Raw genomic sequence first — 15,388 nt, forward strand, 5'->3', positions numbered from 1 at the left:
TGTAAAAATTACTACTACTACAATTTTTATGCTTGCTTACATCTACTCTGAACCAAAAGAGTTAGATTTCAAGTTCCAACATCTTTAAATGGGCACTGAACCAACTAAAAACCACTTTATCTATTTTTTGATGAAATGCACACCCACCATATCTATATTTTGATTAAATGCACACCCACCAACGTCTTTAAATGGGCATTGAACCAACTACAAACCACAATATCTATATTTTGATGAAATGCACACCCATCACTGGCCACTTCCACTCATTCTGAGGATGGTAACCAAGGTTAACCAACCAGTTGCAATTTTGGAAAACTAATCCAACAAAGACATCTAATGACAGCCATGAAATTCACAAAGGCAGCCAGCCTAGAGATTTGAATTTGCAACCTCACACTTGTAATTCATAGCACTTTAAACACATGAACTAACTCATCAGGTCACAATCACCTATAACTATTATTATCCTCTTTTGTATTCTTTGTAATATTATTCTTATGCTACAAATATATCTGCAATGATTGCTAATTTCAAGTGTACTTTGTCTCCATGTACTTATGGTCAAGCATTTATCTTCTCCCCTTACATTCATGCATTGCACTTTCTTCGTGCAAATTTCTCATCATGAAATTGTTCATGGAACACCTCCATGGATTCATAGAATAGCCCCACTAAAAATTTTAGGCCAAAAATAAATCTGATCTATTGGATACATGCATGCATCGAAGTTCGATGCCTGAAAAAGTCAAATCAACTAGGAAAGTTAATAGTACATATCTTAAATCATAACATCTCAATACAGAGAAGTTGACTCACACTATTATTATATTCAAACAAACATTCTTCATTTGAGCAAAACTACTTCAGTAGCTCAGAATGTTTTAGTGTCTTAGCAGTCTATTAGCTTCTCTCAACCCACTCAAATAGGCACCATGAGTTGTTGAATAATAGTGCCTATCAGTAGCCTCACCAGCAAAAAAAAATTTCAGAGGCTTGCTGCTAGTTTGATCCTTTGCATATGGCAATGGCTCATCCAATACATCAATATCATCCCCTGTTGAGCCCATAGGAACATAGGTATAAGACCCCCAAAACAGAGGGTTCCTGCCCCAATCACTCCTCAGAATGTTGTCTATCACAAAACTCTTACCTCCCTCCCCAACATTGTTGCTTCCTTCTTCAGATCCATGTTGAATGCAGATAAGGTATCAAGGAACCCCTCAGTGACCTTGTTTGATAAGGACTCCATTTTAATTACATCTTTTCCCACAAACCACATCAAAACAACTTTGGATTAGTTATGGATTCGCACTACTGCATAGGTTTTCCTCATCCACCATGGAATCAAATCATCACCACCATCACCATATTTCCGCCCTGCAAATACCAACTTAACATTGGGGGTATCTGAAACATCAGGGCCCATATGCAGTAACACCTTATCGACAACGTCGAAGCCAAGACTATTGATTGCACTGGCTTTGAGGGGTGGAAGGTGTCGCTGGAAGCCATGAAATACAGGGACCCATGGATTCTAATCCTTGCTACTATCTACATCATTCTTATTGCAGTTTTTGATAACAGACTTCAATACACCCAATGAAATAGTGAGGATAACATGATTGGCCTTAACATCAACATCAGGCCCCTTCAACAACACAGACCTTCTCCCACCAATCCCCACCTCGCAACCCCAGGCTACACTCTCAATCTTAGCATTGTACACTATACTCTCCGTTATCACTCTAAAATTTCCCTAAGGTTGTCATGAAAGAAATAATAGAGGTAACCACAAACCTACTTTTGAGATCAGGATCTAGCCTTCCTAATGCTCAGAGAGGGCTCTCTCTTAATGATTTAACTTTGTTGAGTTAATTGATTTTAGGCTAGTTATGTAAGCTTGATTGGGTTTTGATTTGGTGGTGGAATCACTGATTCAGATGGATAGATAAATGTGTTTTTACCATTGGGCCATGGAGTCCAAATTGTCAAGAAAACAGGACTGAATCAAGTTCTAAAGATAGTGTTCACATGGCAAGGTAGCTGAGTAATTTCATATCTTTTAGGTTGGATGGTGAAGTGGTTTTTCAATCGAGGTCAAGGAGCAGTCAAGGATTACTCAAACCGGATAATGAAGGAAATGAAAGAGGCCAATCAAAACTAGGGAGCAATGAAGAATTCCCTACTCTGGATATCAGAAATAAACATAAAAATGAATCATTGTTCAAGACATAGTGTACTTAAAAACATTATGTAGTAACATTCAAGTTATTTCATTCAAATTGAAAAAAATATATGTATGTCAAAATACTTAAGAAAATAACAATTTTACAAATGAAAGATACTTCACTGAAGTGGCCCAACGCATGAATCCTGTAATGCAATGCCTTTATTACATAGTCCAATCTGCTGACTTGAAAATGTTACAATAAACCCTCATGTTTTAGATCAATATAACTATAGAAATGTTCAAAAATCCACACTCTATACTTTGAATTATGAAGTATTTATACAAAAAATAGTTACAAAATATCCTAAACTGTTTTAGGAATTATTCAACGAAAATAAATATCTTCATGCAAGAAGATAGAGACACCTAGGAAACTAAAAGGCTAGATGTCCCTTCTTTCACTGATTTTATTGTTTTATACTTTGATATTTTGGTGCTTTCTCTCCTTTGTTGTTGCTCTATGCTCGTTGTTATTTTACTTTGCCTTTTGATTGATACTCTTTCATCTGATACTCTTTGACTTAGCTGATCTGTTGTTTTACTTTCACTGCTCTGTATTCATTGTTTACCTTGCATTTTTTACAGTAAATCATTTAACTTTTCCCAAGTCTCTATATCTGGTAATTTAATATTTACCATTCTTCTATAGACTTCATCAGCTTCTGTATATTTTTCAAAGGTGGGCTTGTTTACAAAAAGATGTTTTACCTCATGCTGGAGGTAAAAGAGGTTCTCAAAAGTCTGGTAAAGAACCTTTCCTGTAGGCATCCCTTTCATGGAGGAACTATTGGCTTGCTCCTTTGCTACTTCTCTAATTCTCTTGTCATAGTCTTCATGTGGCATTAACCTGTCATTAATTACCAGTGGATTAGGTAGACCTTTCTGCCTCAAAGCATCAAATTTGACCATGAACCTGCCTATAGCTAGCTCCATTGTTTGGCATTTGTCCTCAAGTTGCATCATCAGGTTCCTCTTGGTGATTACCTTCTTCACCTCTAGTATAGTGCCAATTTTATCAGCTATTCCAAGCTCCTGCAATTCATATTTATTCTTTGAGTTAAGGAACTGGATTATTCTAGAGGCTTCTTCTGGCATGTTTCCAAGTTCGATCTTAACCCTTTGAATTGCTTCACTAGCCTCTTTGACTAAATCATTTTGTTCAAAGATCACCTGTATAGATGGCCAAATATCATTGACTGAGTCAATGATATTGGCCCATAAAAGTTGTTTTTCTTGGGCTAGTGGCTCTTTCAGTGTTAATTCTTTTTCCAACTTCCCAATCTTTTCATTCAACCTGTTTGTCTTCTGAACTTCATTCTTATGCATAATTTGAGCCAATTTCTTCTCATCCTCTAGACTTTTGATTTTTTCCTTAAGTCTATTTATTTTAGTGGTCTGGATGGACATATCCTCCATGGCTTTGACCAGTTTAGCTGCTTCATCACTAGGATGAGTTGTTGTTGTTGTTGAACCTGTTGCTGATGTAGTTATTGTTGCAACTAGAAGTGTTGTAGCTAGTGGAGCTCTTGGGGCTAATGAAGCTGCCAATGTTGAAGGAACTATTGTAGTAAACGTAGGAATAGCAATGGAAGTGGCTGTCTCAATGCTGGCTTGTTTCGGTTGTATTTAATTGTCCAATTCATTCTCCATTTCTTTTAACTAAGAATTTAGTTGGAGAATGAGGTCCATCATTTCATCTTTCTAGCTTTGGCTCTCTAGAACCTCCTTGGTCTGTGGATGTTTAGAAGGAGGCAACTTCAGTTGTTTCTTCAATGTAGCAATGTCTTCATTTTTCTTCTTTATGAGATTTTCTACAACCTTGATGTCATTTGGATTATATCCAATCTCAATAACCAAGTCTTCTAGTGACTTTATTCTGTTATCCTTTGCCTGTGATGATGCCTTCTCTAGTTTAAACTATGTTGTGATGTTTGTTAGAGAATTTTGAAGTTTATGAACACTCATGGCCTTGTTGGTCATCGTTGAGTAGATAATTTCCCCTACTTTCTTATTAAATTCAATTTGATCAATAGGGTGAACATCCCTGGCTAAAACTTCAAATTTTGTTTTCCTGTAGTCTGCTGATGATTTAGGCTGCTGGACTGTAGGCTGAAAAAATGTTATTTTCATTTTACCAGTTTTAATATCAAAAGTTGACATCAACCTATTCTGATTGTTAGGAGTCTGTTTGATGTACTAGGCATATGTTTCAGCCTTTAATGCCTCATTCCTTAATTTGATCTCTTTATACTTCTCCTTTATGTCCTTTTCCTCATCTACTGGTTTGCTTGATGAAGAAACCTTTGTTGTCTTGAAGGGGTTTGACCCAGGTTCGGAGTTATTTAGCCAAAAAAATCCCTAAACTACTAGTCCTTTCAGCATCAGCCCGCGGAGCATGGACTAAAGTCTCACCCAAAGCAGTATGGGGGGGTGATGGAACCAAGTTTTCACACCCTTAAGATGTCTGTGGTGTCGATTTAGTCCAACTGTACTTATCTTTGTGCAAGTTACTTCACGCATTGTTCTAACCTTTAATACCATCGCGATTTGCTACAATCACATTTCATGCAGTCCTAACCAAAGGCTGAGATGAATTTGTGCTGCTACAGCAGCAAACTGCACTATTTCCCCAAACTACACCATGAATCTTACTTATCTTCTTATAGATGTTAGTCAACTTCGCGTAAATAGATACTCTATCTTGTATTCACTTAATCAATACAATCATATATATTCACGCATCATATACACAATAAAGTGCAATTTATACCTAATATATTCAATGCATAAAACAGGAAATAAATACACAGAATTGATATGAAACTTCTCTTTATTAATGCTTTCAATTGTTACATACTTGACTCACCCTGCGCACTTAGCTACAAGGGTCTGCCCACCCAGCCGCGGACTACTAGGCCTCTGTACACTCAGTTGCAAAGCCTTCTCCTACTCTACAACCCAAACTAGACTTTTCACTTCCGTTCTTCCACTATGCCTCTATTCCATGTTTTTATTAGATCCTTCCATCCATGATGATCTCTTAACTACTTAGAGCCTTTCTCTATTTATACAATCCCATGGTCCACAAACCATGGGTAGATCTCTACAGCTGAAATTACATTACAAAATTGAGGGCGGACAACCCTATGACTCTTTTACAAGCTACACACTCCGCACCCATAAAATGCAAAGTCTTTACATTGGAGTTACAATTTTTGACCAAAATCTGGGCTCTAAGCCCCAAAACTTCCCTTGGTGGATCCCGCGTCCAACAGGCCCCCAACATAAACATCGTGACTCGCCCTCGAGTCACTTTGTCGGTGCGGAGATCTTTGCACGAAGACCTCCTAATTCTACCTAAATCACTACAAGATAAGCAACGCACTGAGTGGTTTCCTGTTGTACTTCCTCGACCCGTTATTCAAATATCGTTGTAGCTAAACTACTGCCTTGAACCTTTTCCTGTGTTGTTTGTAGTTGCGCAAGCTTTTCTTCAATGCAGGCTATAACGAGGTACGCCTCATCAATCCACTGTTGTAAGCGTGCCTTCAAAACGGCCTCCTTATGTTGAGCAACATCTACCTGTTTTTTGAGTGCTTTCGCCTGCTACATCCTCACGAGCCTCTATGTAAGGGAAACCATCTACGCGGTCCCTTTTACTTCATCGTATTTTGTTGTAGCTCGTGCACCTCCATCTCTAGGCATTGTATGTTCGGGTCCTCCTGCAGGGTTGTGATAACCTCGAACGACTGCTCAAATAGATTTGTACAGTTTGTCAATGCATTGTTAACCTCTGTTATTGATGTTGTAATCGCGTTGGTGCACTGTTCCCTAACCTCTAGTGGGGTTTAAGGTTGCACCTTCAATTGTAGTTCGGAAATCTGAATGTTCAGTTTTAGCTGAACCCTGGTCATTTCTTCCTTTGCCTCGCGCACCTCTGCTTCTAATTTCCAGACGCGTGCCTCCATTGGTTCTTCTACTTGGATGGCCAACTCCGGGACCATATGGAAATCTGCCTCGACCACTTGCATGAGCTGTCTGTTCTGAGCCACTACATCGTCACGCTGTAGGCTCAACTTTTCAATCACTTCTCACTCATTACCTAGAGTACCCAACCTTCTGTGGTTCGCAGTTCTACAGTAACTCCATCATGCAAAACATAAAGCATCTCCCGAGGGAGCACATCCAAATTTATCCTGATTCCCTTTAGCCCGCTGACCATAGGCCTGTCGGCCTCATTTTTTGTAACTAGTGCTCCCTTTGGTAGCATAATTGTGTTAGTCATCCATGCGCATAGCATCTCCTCGGCCGCGACCATGCCTATTGCGAGGTTGGTTGACACAGTGCCAGCATGTGTGGTGTGCACCTGCAACTCCTGTATCTATGCTTGGAGATACCCAACACCATCTGGTGTTCCTCTGCAAATTGTTGGAGGGTATCCACAGTAACGTCCCTCACTGTCTCCCCAATGTCATGCAGATCCCCCTCAGTGAGGGTGATCGAGTCAAAATAAGTCTTTGAAGCCTTCGACTTCTTCCGCAGCCCTACCTGCTCTCTTCGATGCAGTCGTTTTAGCTGGGTGGATGTTGTCTGCAGGTCCATGCCACCTTTCTTTGTATTTGTCTCTTGTTAATGCGAAGGCAACTTTTCTCCCTCGCGCTCTTCCTCGACTTCCTTCTAATGTTCTTTCGCCAGCTTTGCAGCATCATGCGCGCCTGGGCCTTAGTTGATGCTACTTTGTTCCTACGTTTTTCTGCCAACTGCACCATCCACAGTTCCGCTTCATCCTTTTTCGCTATGCGGAAAAATTTTCTGCTTCCACCGCGGAGCTAGCTGGAGTGTGCCACTCCGAAGGCCATGACTCAAGGACTGTGAAGATGATGTCATCTGTCACCAGGTAGGGTAGCTCATGCCATGTCTTTGCGGGGTCCTTCCGTGCCCTGATGTAAACGTGATGGAAATCTACCTTGAACTCCATGAAGCTCTGCAGACTGTTGTAGACCGTGGGCAATAATCACAGCTTTCGATTAATCCTCATTCTGATGTTCAACTCCATGAACACCTAGAAGATTTTACTGTCCCTTATCCTCTGTGTATCTCAGGTTTCCCACAGAGAAGCATACTTCGCTGCCTCTGGAAGGTCCTGTGTGATCTTCAGGAACTAGCTGTCTTCAAGAAATTCCCATCCCACCAGTATTATGGACAACATAAGCCAAGCATAGTGAAAATTCTTCCCCTGCTCCTGTGCCTCGTGGCAGTTCTCAAGGAACTCTCCGCATAAGTAGTTTTCCCAGTTGAATTGGACCCCTTTTGTGCATTGTGTTGCAAGTGCAATGATTAGTGTGGGTACCTCATCCATGCAGCACTTCCGCATAACCTTCCCTACCAATATCTGCATCGCGAGCCTGCTTACGCATCCTTATCAGTCGAGCCCCCTAAAGGAACTTTTACCGCAAGGTTATTGATGCTAGAAATCGCGTACCCTCTCTTCTTCTTCTCTAGCTTGGACTTCTTCTTCATGGCCTCCGCGATGGCTAAATCATCACTCTTACCCTCCGAGATGTTCGCTATGTACTCCCATTTGCAAGGGAGTCCCCTGTAATTCTCTGAATCAAGTGGTCTATGATGGGGATGGGCTCCTCTAACCACAAGCATCCATCATGCACCAAGAAGAGTAGTTGCCTGATGACAAAAATGGTTATTTGGGTGCGATGGTAATGTAGCACCCAGAGTAGGTTTAACAATCCTACCTTTTCTAAACCTCTTAGCCACTTACGCAGCTCCAACTCTATGACTCTAGTCGGCGCATATTTCTTTTGGCACATTAGTTGTGCAGTTGCCAAATGTGGGAACTTCTCGTGGTTCATGAGATTGCAATCTTCAAATTTTAGTACAGGCACTCGCCCCAAGTGCGCTCCTTCAAAAATTATGTTGTCAGGGAGCAGCGAAGTCTGCAGAGAGATTTTGCTCTCATCTATGTCTTTGGGCACCTTTGTTTTACCCGTCCGCGAAGGAACATATGTGGGCACCCTAGTAAGAGGGTCCACACCCTGGGTGTCAACCTCCATTTCTACATCCTTCTTCTCCTCTATCAAGATTTCTTCAAATTATTCCTCCTCATCGGCCTCCATATTAATAGCCTTCCCCTTTTCTTCCAGGTAAGCTTAGTCCTTAACATATTTCTAGGGGATATGCGCATTGGTACCATGGCCTACTTGTCTTTCTTGGGTCTCAGCGTGCGCAGCGATTTAGGGATTTCTCCAACTATCCTGGCACCTTTTGGGACTTCTACTTCCGTAATGGCCTGTGTGGCTTCCTCAGCGGTTAATACTCCAATATCCATGGCTTCCTCAGGTGTTTCCATAGTGTTATTCCATAATTCTCTTAACAGCTCAGGTAATTGCTCAAACAATGAATTCACCTTCAGAAGATCGAACAGATCTGTGTTCATGCATGTCTGTGTGTGCAACAACTCAGTCCTCAAATTTCCAAGTGTTGTTTGTTGAACAACCTTCTGTAATTTATAGCGCCTTTAGAATTTGAATTCGACCATTCCCCCCATATTCGGTCGATTAATTCTCGATTGGCAGTAGATTTTCAAGAATCTAGCCCATAAAGTTCACCTTAAATGTCATCTGCCTGCTCCATTTGGTCTCAAACCGAGCATCATGTCATGAATAGTGACTATAACGGTCACTTTCCAGCTGACCCATGTGGCAGTGCAGCTACCCTTGCATTGTCGCGGACCCTGTGACACTTCACTACTACACGCAGTCCTGACATCGCGTAGCTCCCAAGAAGAGTAGTTTATAGTCCCGTGCCTCCTTTCAGATGCGTGGAGTGCTAATACTGTGCTTATGTCGGCTAGTCAGATGGCCGAGCCCCCTGTGTACACCTTCAAACGACTACCATTAACTTTTCCTGGGAATAGTTCTCCATTTAACTTTACCAACTATATCGCACAACCATCTATGATCTCCTTAAAAACATATGGTCCCAGCCAATGCATTCTGAGCTTCCCTACAAATTTATCAAACTTACTATCATACAACAACACGAAATCATTCACCCTAAAGGTGTGCAACTTAATATGTCGATCGTGCCAAGCCTTTTCGCGCTACTTTTGGACATGCTGGTGAAATCCAGCCAAAAATCATTCTTCTTCGAGCTCCTCCAACTGTGTGAGCCTCTGCTTGAGGGCTCTGCGGTCTATCATACCTGTGAGCACTATTATGCGCATACTAGGCACGATGTATTCTATAGGCATTACAACTTCCACTCCATAGACAAGCCTAAAAGGTGTTTGTCCCATCAGTTTCTTGCATGTCGTCCTATAAGCCCATAATATTGTAGGTACATGCAGGTCCCAATCACTTTGTTGTGCATTGCATACCTTGGTCAATGCAGTCTCTAGTGCTTTGTTAAAAGCTTCTACTGTCTCATTAGCCCATGGGTGATATGGTGTGCTTTTCTGATGATACACCTGAAACTCTTCCGTCAGTGCGTTGATCGTCTCATTCAAGAAATGTGTACCATGATCGCTCACCAAGATCTTCGGACATCTGAATCACGTTAGTACGTGTTCAAACAGAAACTTCACGCTGTCATGGTCATGCAATATTTTACTAGCTGCGCTTCTGCCCAAAGAGTCAGGTACTTCATTGTAGTAATTATATATCTCACGCCTGTCTTTCCTTGACATTTGATAGTTCCTACGGAGTCGATTGCCCAATTTTTGAAGGGCTACAATGTCATTTGTGAATTTAAAGGCATCTCGTCCCTCGATGATGGTTTATCTATTCTATTACATACATCACAGGCCTTGCAATGTGATTTTGAATCCTGATGAAGGGTCAGCCACCACAACCCTGCGCGAAGAATCTTCTGCGCGGTTGCTCTCCCTGCATAATGTCCTCCTGCAACACCCCCATGAGTGTCCATAGGGATTTTGCTTCGTTCAAACTCAGGTACATGCCTTCATAGTATCTCATCATTCTCCATCTTATATAGATTCCCCGCAATGATAGAGAAATATGTCGCGTGCACCACTAGTTCCTTCTTCTGCTAGACAGAGTACCCTACCGGCGTAGTTCCAGTTGTTAAAAATTGAATTATATCTTCAAAATGTCCATCTGCTACACACACAACAAAAAGCTACGCATCGTGTAGTCCTTCTTCCAAACTAGTGGGTTCCTCCTCTGTCTCAATGCGCGACAAGTGATCTGGTCCCATGTTCAATCGTCCAGGCTTCACAACAACTTCAAAATCATATTCTTGGAATAGCAAAAGCCACTTGCATATGCGCCCCCCCAACATAGGCTTATTGACCAAGTATTTCAGCACGGAATGATCTTTATACATCTTAAAGTGACCTCCTAGCAAGTAGTGTCAATGCTTCTAGAGCGCATATACCATAGTCAGTCCCTCGCGTTCAGTGGTGGAATAGCTCTTTTCTACTTTAGATAGTCTGCGACTTGCGAACGCGATAGGGTGATCCAAGCCTTCTCCACCATCTTGTGTTAGTACTGGCCCCAGCACTATACATGACACATCAACATGGACATGAAACTCTTTCTTCTAGTTCAGGAAGACCAGAATCGGTGCAGTAACTATCTTTTCTTTCAATACATTGAGGCTTTTCTTACAGTCATCATTCTAGTAGAACATGACATCCTTTTCAACAGCTTTTCCATCGGTGCAGTGATCTAGGCATAGCCTTTGATGAACTTCTTGTAGTGCCCCATATGTCCCAGAGTAGCGCGTAGCCGTTTCTCACTCCGCAACGCTTCCAAATTCAGAATCACCGCGATTTTTGCGGGGTCAACCATTAGCCCTTGTTTACAAACCACATGCCCCAACAGGTTCCCAAAAGGAACAAGGAACATACACCTATTGAGGTTGAGCGCGATTTGGTATCTTCAGCATGTATCCAACATCAAGCACAAGTTTGCTACATGGCACCTAACTAGCCCAAATACAGTCCAATCATCAAAATAGACCTCCAAGAACTTATGAATATATTCCCTGAATGCCACAACAACCACGCGTGAAAAGATAGCAGGGGCATTCTTCAATCTAAATGGCATGATAGTATATTGAAAGCAACCCCACTCAGTCGCGAAGGTTGTTTTTCTCCTATCCTCCGGTGCGATTCTGATTTGGTGGTACCCTGAGAACCCATAAGTGAAAGAATATTCTTTGTGACTGCCTACATTGTCCAACACCTCATCCATGAATGAAGGTGGGAATAGATCATATACAAATGCGTCATTAAACTTTCTAAGATCCATGCATATTCTTATTTCGTCCTTCTGCTTCTTCTCTTGTACCACCATTGGGCTTACCCAATCGGATTCCTCCACAGGCTCAATGATGCCTGCCATGAGCATCTTGTCTAGTTCTACGTGGTCCTTCTCCTTGTATTTCAGATTTAAGCGATACGACCTTTACTTAACTGGCTTCACGTTGGGTTTTAACGTGATCTTCATTACCCCTAAATCTCTAAGTGTCCCCTTTAAATCCATAAACTTGGTTGGGAATAAATCTTGACATTCACAGAGTAATTCAGTGACCTTATCCACTATCGTACTGTCCTAATAGTCTCCAATATTCGCGAATTTAGGTTCCGTATCCATACCAAAATTCACCTGCTTAGTCTTCACCAATGTGGTTATGTCAGGGTTCTTAATCTGTGGTACCTAAACCTTGCAGTGGCCTTCCATCTCTGGAATGTTAATTTTCCACAGATCTTCATCTTCTTCTTCAGTAGTTACATTATAAAATTCCATTGCACAACTCAGCTAAGTAGCCCATTCAAGCTGAATCAATTCTACCAGCTCCTATTGTATCCTAAAGATGGTTGCTTTTACCTCTTGTAGTGCTTCATCAATATTGTCCCACCCAACCTCAAAACTAAAGGTCATCATGAACCCTTCGTGTAGAACATCCCAGTCACTTGTCTCATGGCAGAGCTCTTTTTCTACATACCAATCCATTGGTATAACATCCAGGGTATGACAGAACAGGTGCACCCACTCAAGTTATGTCTTTTCCCCATAGGCCTGTGTCCACTTGGTCAGATGCATGCGTAGATCATCCTGCCCATTGTACTTATCTATCAATCGCACCCTAGGCTTCCCAAATTGTGTGCGCATCATTCCCCTACATTCGCTCCAGTCGTCAAAACTTCCTTTATGTGTACCCCACCATCTTGTGAGCGTAGCGCATAGTACCTAGTCCAAGGCCTAGAAGCGTTGCTTTTCCAGCACCTCCCTTTCAAATTTATTCAAGAAGGTATCTACCTCACTTATGCCATCATAAGTAGGTAGGTCTCTTACTTCCGTTGATGCGTGGCGCAGTGACCATGTCATCATATTACACTTCAGTGTAGTTACCTCATGTAACCAATTTTTCCATTGCTCTGTCTCCTAATCTAAATCTAAAGTACAAGAGCTTTTGCACTCCCATGCAATTCACTCATCTGTGGTAGGATTCACCTAGTCCTAGTTTCACATTGTTATCTTATAGATGCAATCCAAATCATCATCACTTTCATAGTCGCGCACCAATTCTGTATAGTGAGATCCTTCAGCATTGTCTAGGGGTATAATTACACGTAGTGACTTCTTTTCAAAAATCATATTCCATTTTTTCAGATTGATCACCCCATTCATGTTAGTGGCCCAATCAATTCCTAAGAGTGCGGGGCAGGGATTGTTGTCATCAACAATCTCTATCACTTCAAAGTCTGCCAGCAAGCTCGCTCCCTCAATATCCACTGTTATTTCCTACGATTGCCCCATGGGTATTATTTTTTGTTGATTCGCCATTATTTGGCTTGAAGGGGCCTAATCTAGGTTCAAAGTTATTTATCCAAACAAATCCCTACACTACTGGCCCTTTCGGCATCAGCTCACAGAGCACGGACTGAAGTCTCACCCGAAGCATTATGGGGGGATGCTGGAACCAAGTTTCTGCACCCTTGAGATGTTTGTGGTGTCGATTTAGTCCAAATGTGCTTATCTTTGAGCAGGTTACTTCGTGCATTGTTATAACCTTCAATACGCTTGTGATCTATTACAATCGCCTTTCGCGCAGCCCTAACCAAGGCTAAGATGCTTTCGTGTTGCTACGGCAATGAACTTCACTATTTCCCCAAACTACACTGCGAATCTTACTTATCTTCTTACAGATCTTAGTCAAATTTGCATAAAGAGATATTCTATCTTGTATTCACTTAATCAATACAATCATATATATTCATGCATCATATAAACAATAGAGTTCAATTTATACCCAATATATTCAATGCATAAAATAGGAAATAAATACATAGAATTGATATGAAACTTCTCTTTATTAATGCTTTCAATTGTTACAAACTCAACTCGCACTGCGCACTCAGCTGCAGGGGTCTGCACACTCAGCTACAAACTACTAGGCCTCTATGTACTCAGCTATAGAACCTTCTCCTACTCTACAACCCAAACTAGACTTTTCACTTCTGTTCTTCCTCTATGCTTCTATTACATGTTTTTATTAGATCCTTCCATCCATGATGATCTCTTAACTACTTAGAGCCATGCTCTATTTATACAATCCCATGGTCCTCGGACCATGGGTAAATCTTTACAGCTGACATTACATTACAAAATTGAGGGCATACAACCCTATGACTCTTTTACAAGCTACGCGCTCCGCGCCCATAAAATGCGGAGTCTTTACATCGGAGTTACATTTTTTTACCAAAATTTGGGCTCTAAGCCCCAAAACTTCCCTTAGGGGATCTTGCGCCCAACAAACTCTATGCTAAGTTGTTTTTGAATGCTTTGGGAATTAGAGGTGGAAGGTTGATGAGTTTCCTCTGAACTAATGGAGCTGTATTTTCTCTGACCATTGTTTCTCTATCAATGATTTGAAGTGTCTCAACTGTCCCAACCATCTCTTCTTGCTCATTGACAAGATTTAGCTTGGTCTTCTTCCTGAACATGATTTAAAATATATCATGTGTTGTATCTATGCTTGAAGAAGAACCTTATTACCTTGCCCTCTTTGCACTTTTGTCCTGTAGGGTTGGAGTATGCAGAATGGAACTAGTATCCATCTGTTTTTCCATATCTATCAAGGTATTTTCCAACCATTCTGACTGGTTGACATATTTTTCAATGTCTACAGCGGACTCATGCATAAAAGGGCTTAATTTGAACTTGAGCCTTAGTTTGTTTATGACTCCTAAAGGGTCATACTGCCATTTAAAACATATGCTGAACTTCATTTCCTGTAAACACTTCTCTGCTTCTTCTCCAACCTCCCTATTATTACAGATAAAAAGACCAAGCTGGTCTTTTATATTGAACTGTGTTTTCTTCCTAGCGGATAGGAAATTCACATCATCTGAGTTTATAATCTGCCTAATATATTCTAATGCAAATATCCTCATGGGAAGATATTTGGTCAGCTTATAATGAGTGAGATGGCATCCATATATTCTAATTTCAGTGTGGTCTTGGTATAGACACCAGTCTCATATTCTACTATTCTTAGACAACTCAAAAACTCTTTTTATCTCATCATTGATCATGGGTTGATTGCTATTGGTTATCATATTTACAACTGGATGCACAAAGGAATCAATGGACTCTTTGTAACTTAAGACAGTGGAATACTTTTGGATTAAGGGTGTCCAAAAGATGACTAATCTAGGATTGACCTTAGTGTCTAGCTTTTGGATATTGACTAGAAACTTATCTGATTAGAAATACAAGAACATGTGGAATAATACTAAAGAGTATTTAAATATTCTTTCATTTGGCAACCTGATCAATTGATCATGGATTCTGTCTGCCAAGAACTGGGCAAAATTGAAAATTGTAGCTAGAGGCTTGCCTAGGCAAAAAATAGAGAGGGAAGAAAGAATAGTCTCATCTACATGTTCATATGTGTTGTATCCTAGAATAAAAGAGAGCATGGTCATAATTTGTCTAGCCCTCTCAGAGAAAATGGTAGCAGAGTAGGGGGACTATCTATAGGGGTATGAGACTCTTCTAGGATGAAAGTTTGAAAGATTTGAGTCCTCTTGGGAAGGTCCAACTTCAAATAGAGTTCAAGTAGGTATTCAATGGAAAATGGGGTTTCATTTGGGTTTGGCTGGATCTG

At 41.0% G+C, this 15,388-nt stretch overlaps 1 pseudogene; it reads right to left on the reverse strand.

Annotated features, from left to right (window-relative positions):
* Positions 1-866: 866 nt before the first annotated feature.
* Positions 867-15,388, reverse strand: part of LOC149254806 (putative polyamine oxidase 5) — a 36,591-nt pseudogene continuing 22,069 nt past the window's right edge.

Source organism: Pinus tabuliformis, chromosome 7 (assembly GCF_031772625.1).
Source record: "Pinus tabuliformis cultivar Carrire ecotype Pingquan chromosome 7, CPIR1, whole genome shotgun sequence".
In the NCBI taxonomy this organism is placed as follows: domain Eukaryota; kingdom Viridiplantae; phylum Streptophyta; class Pinopsida; order Pinales; family Pinaceae; genus Pinus; species Pinus tabuliformis.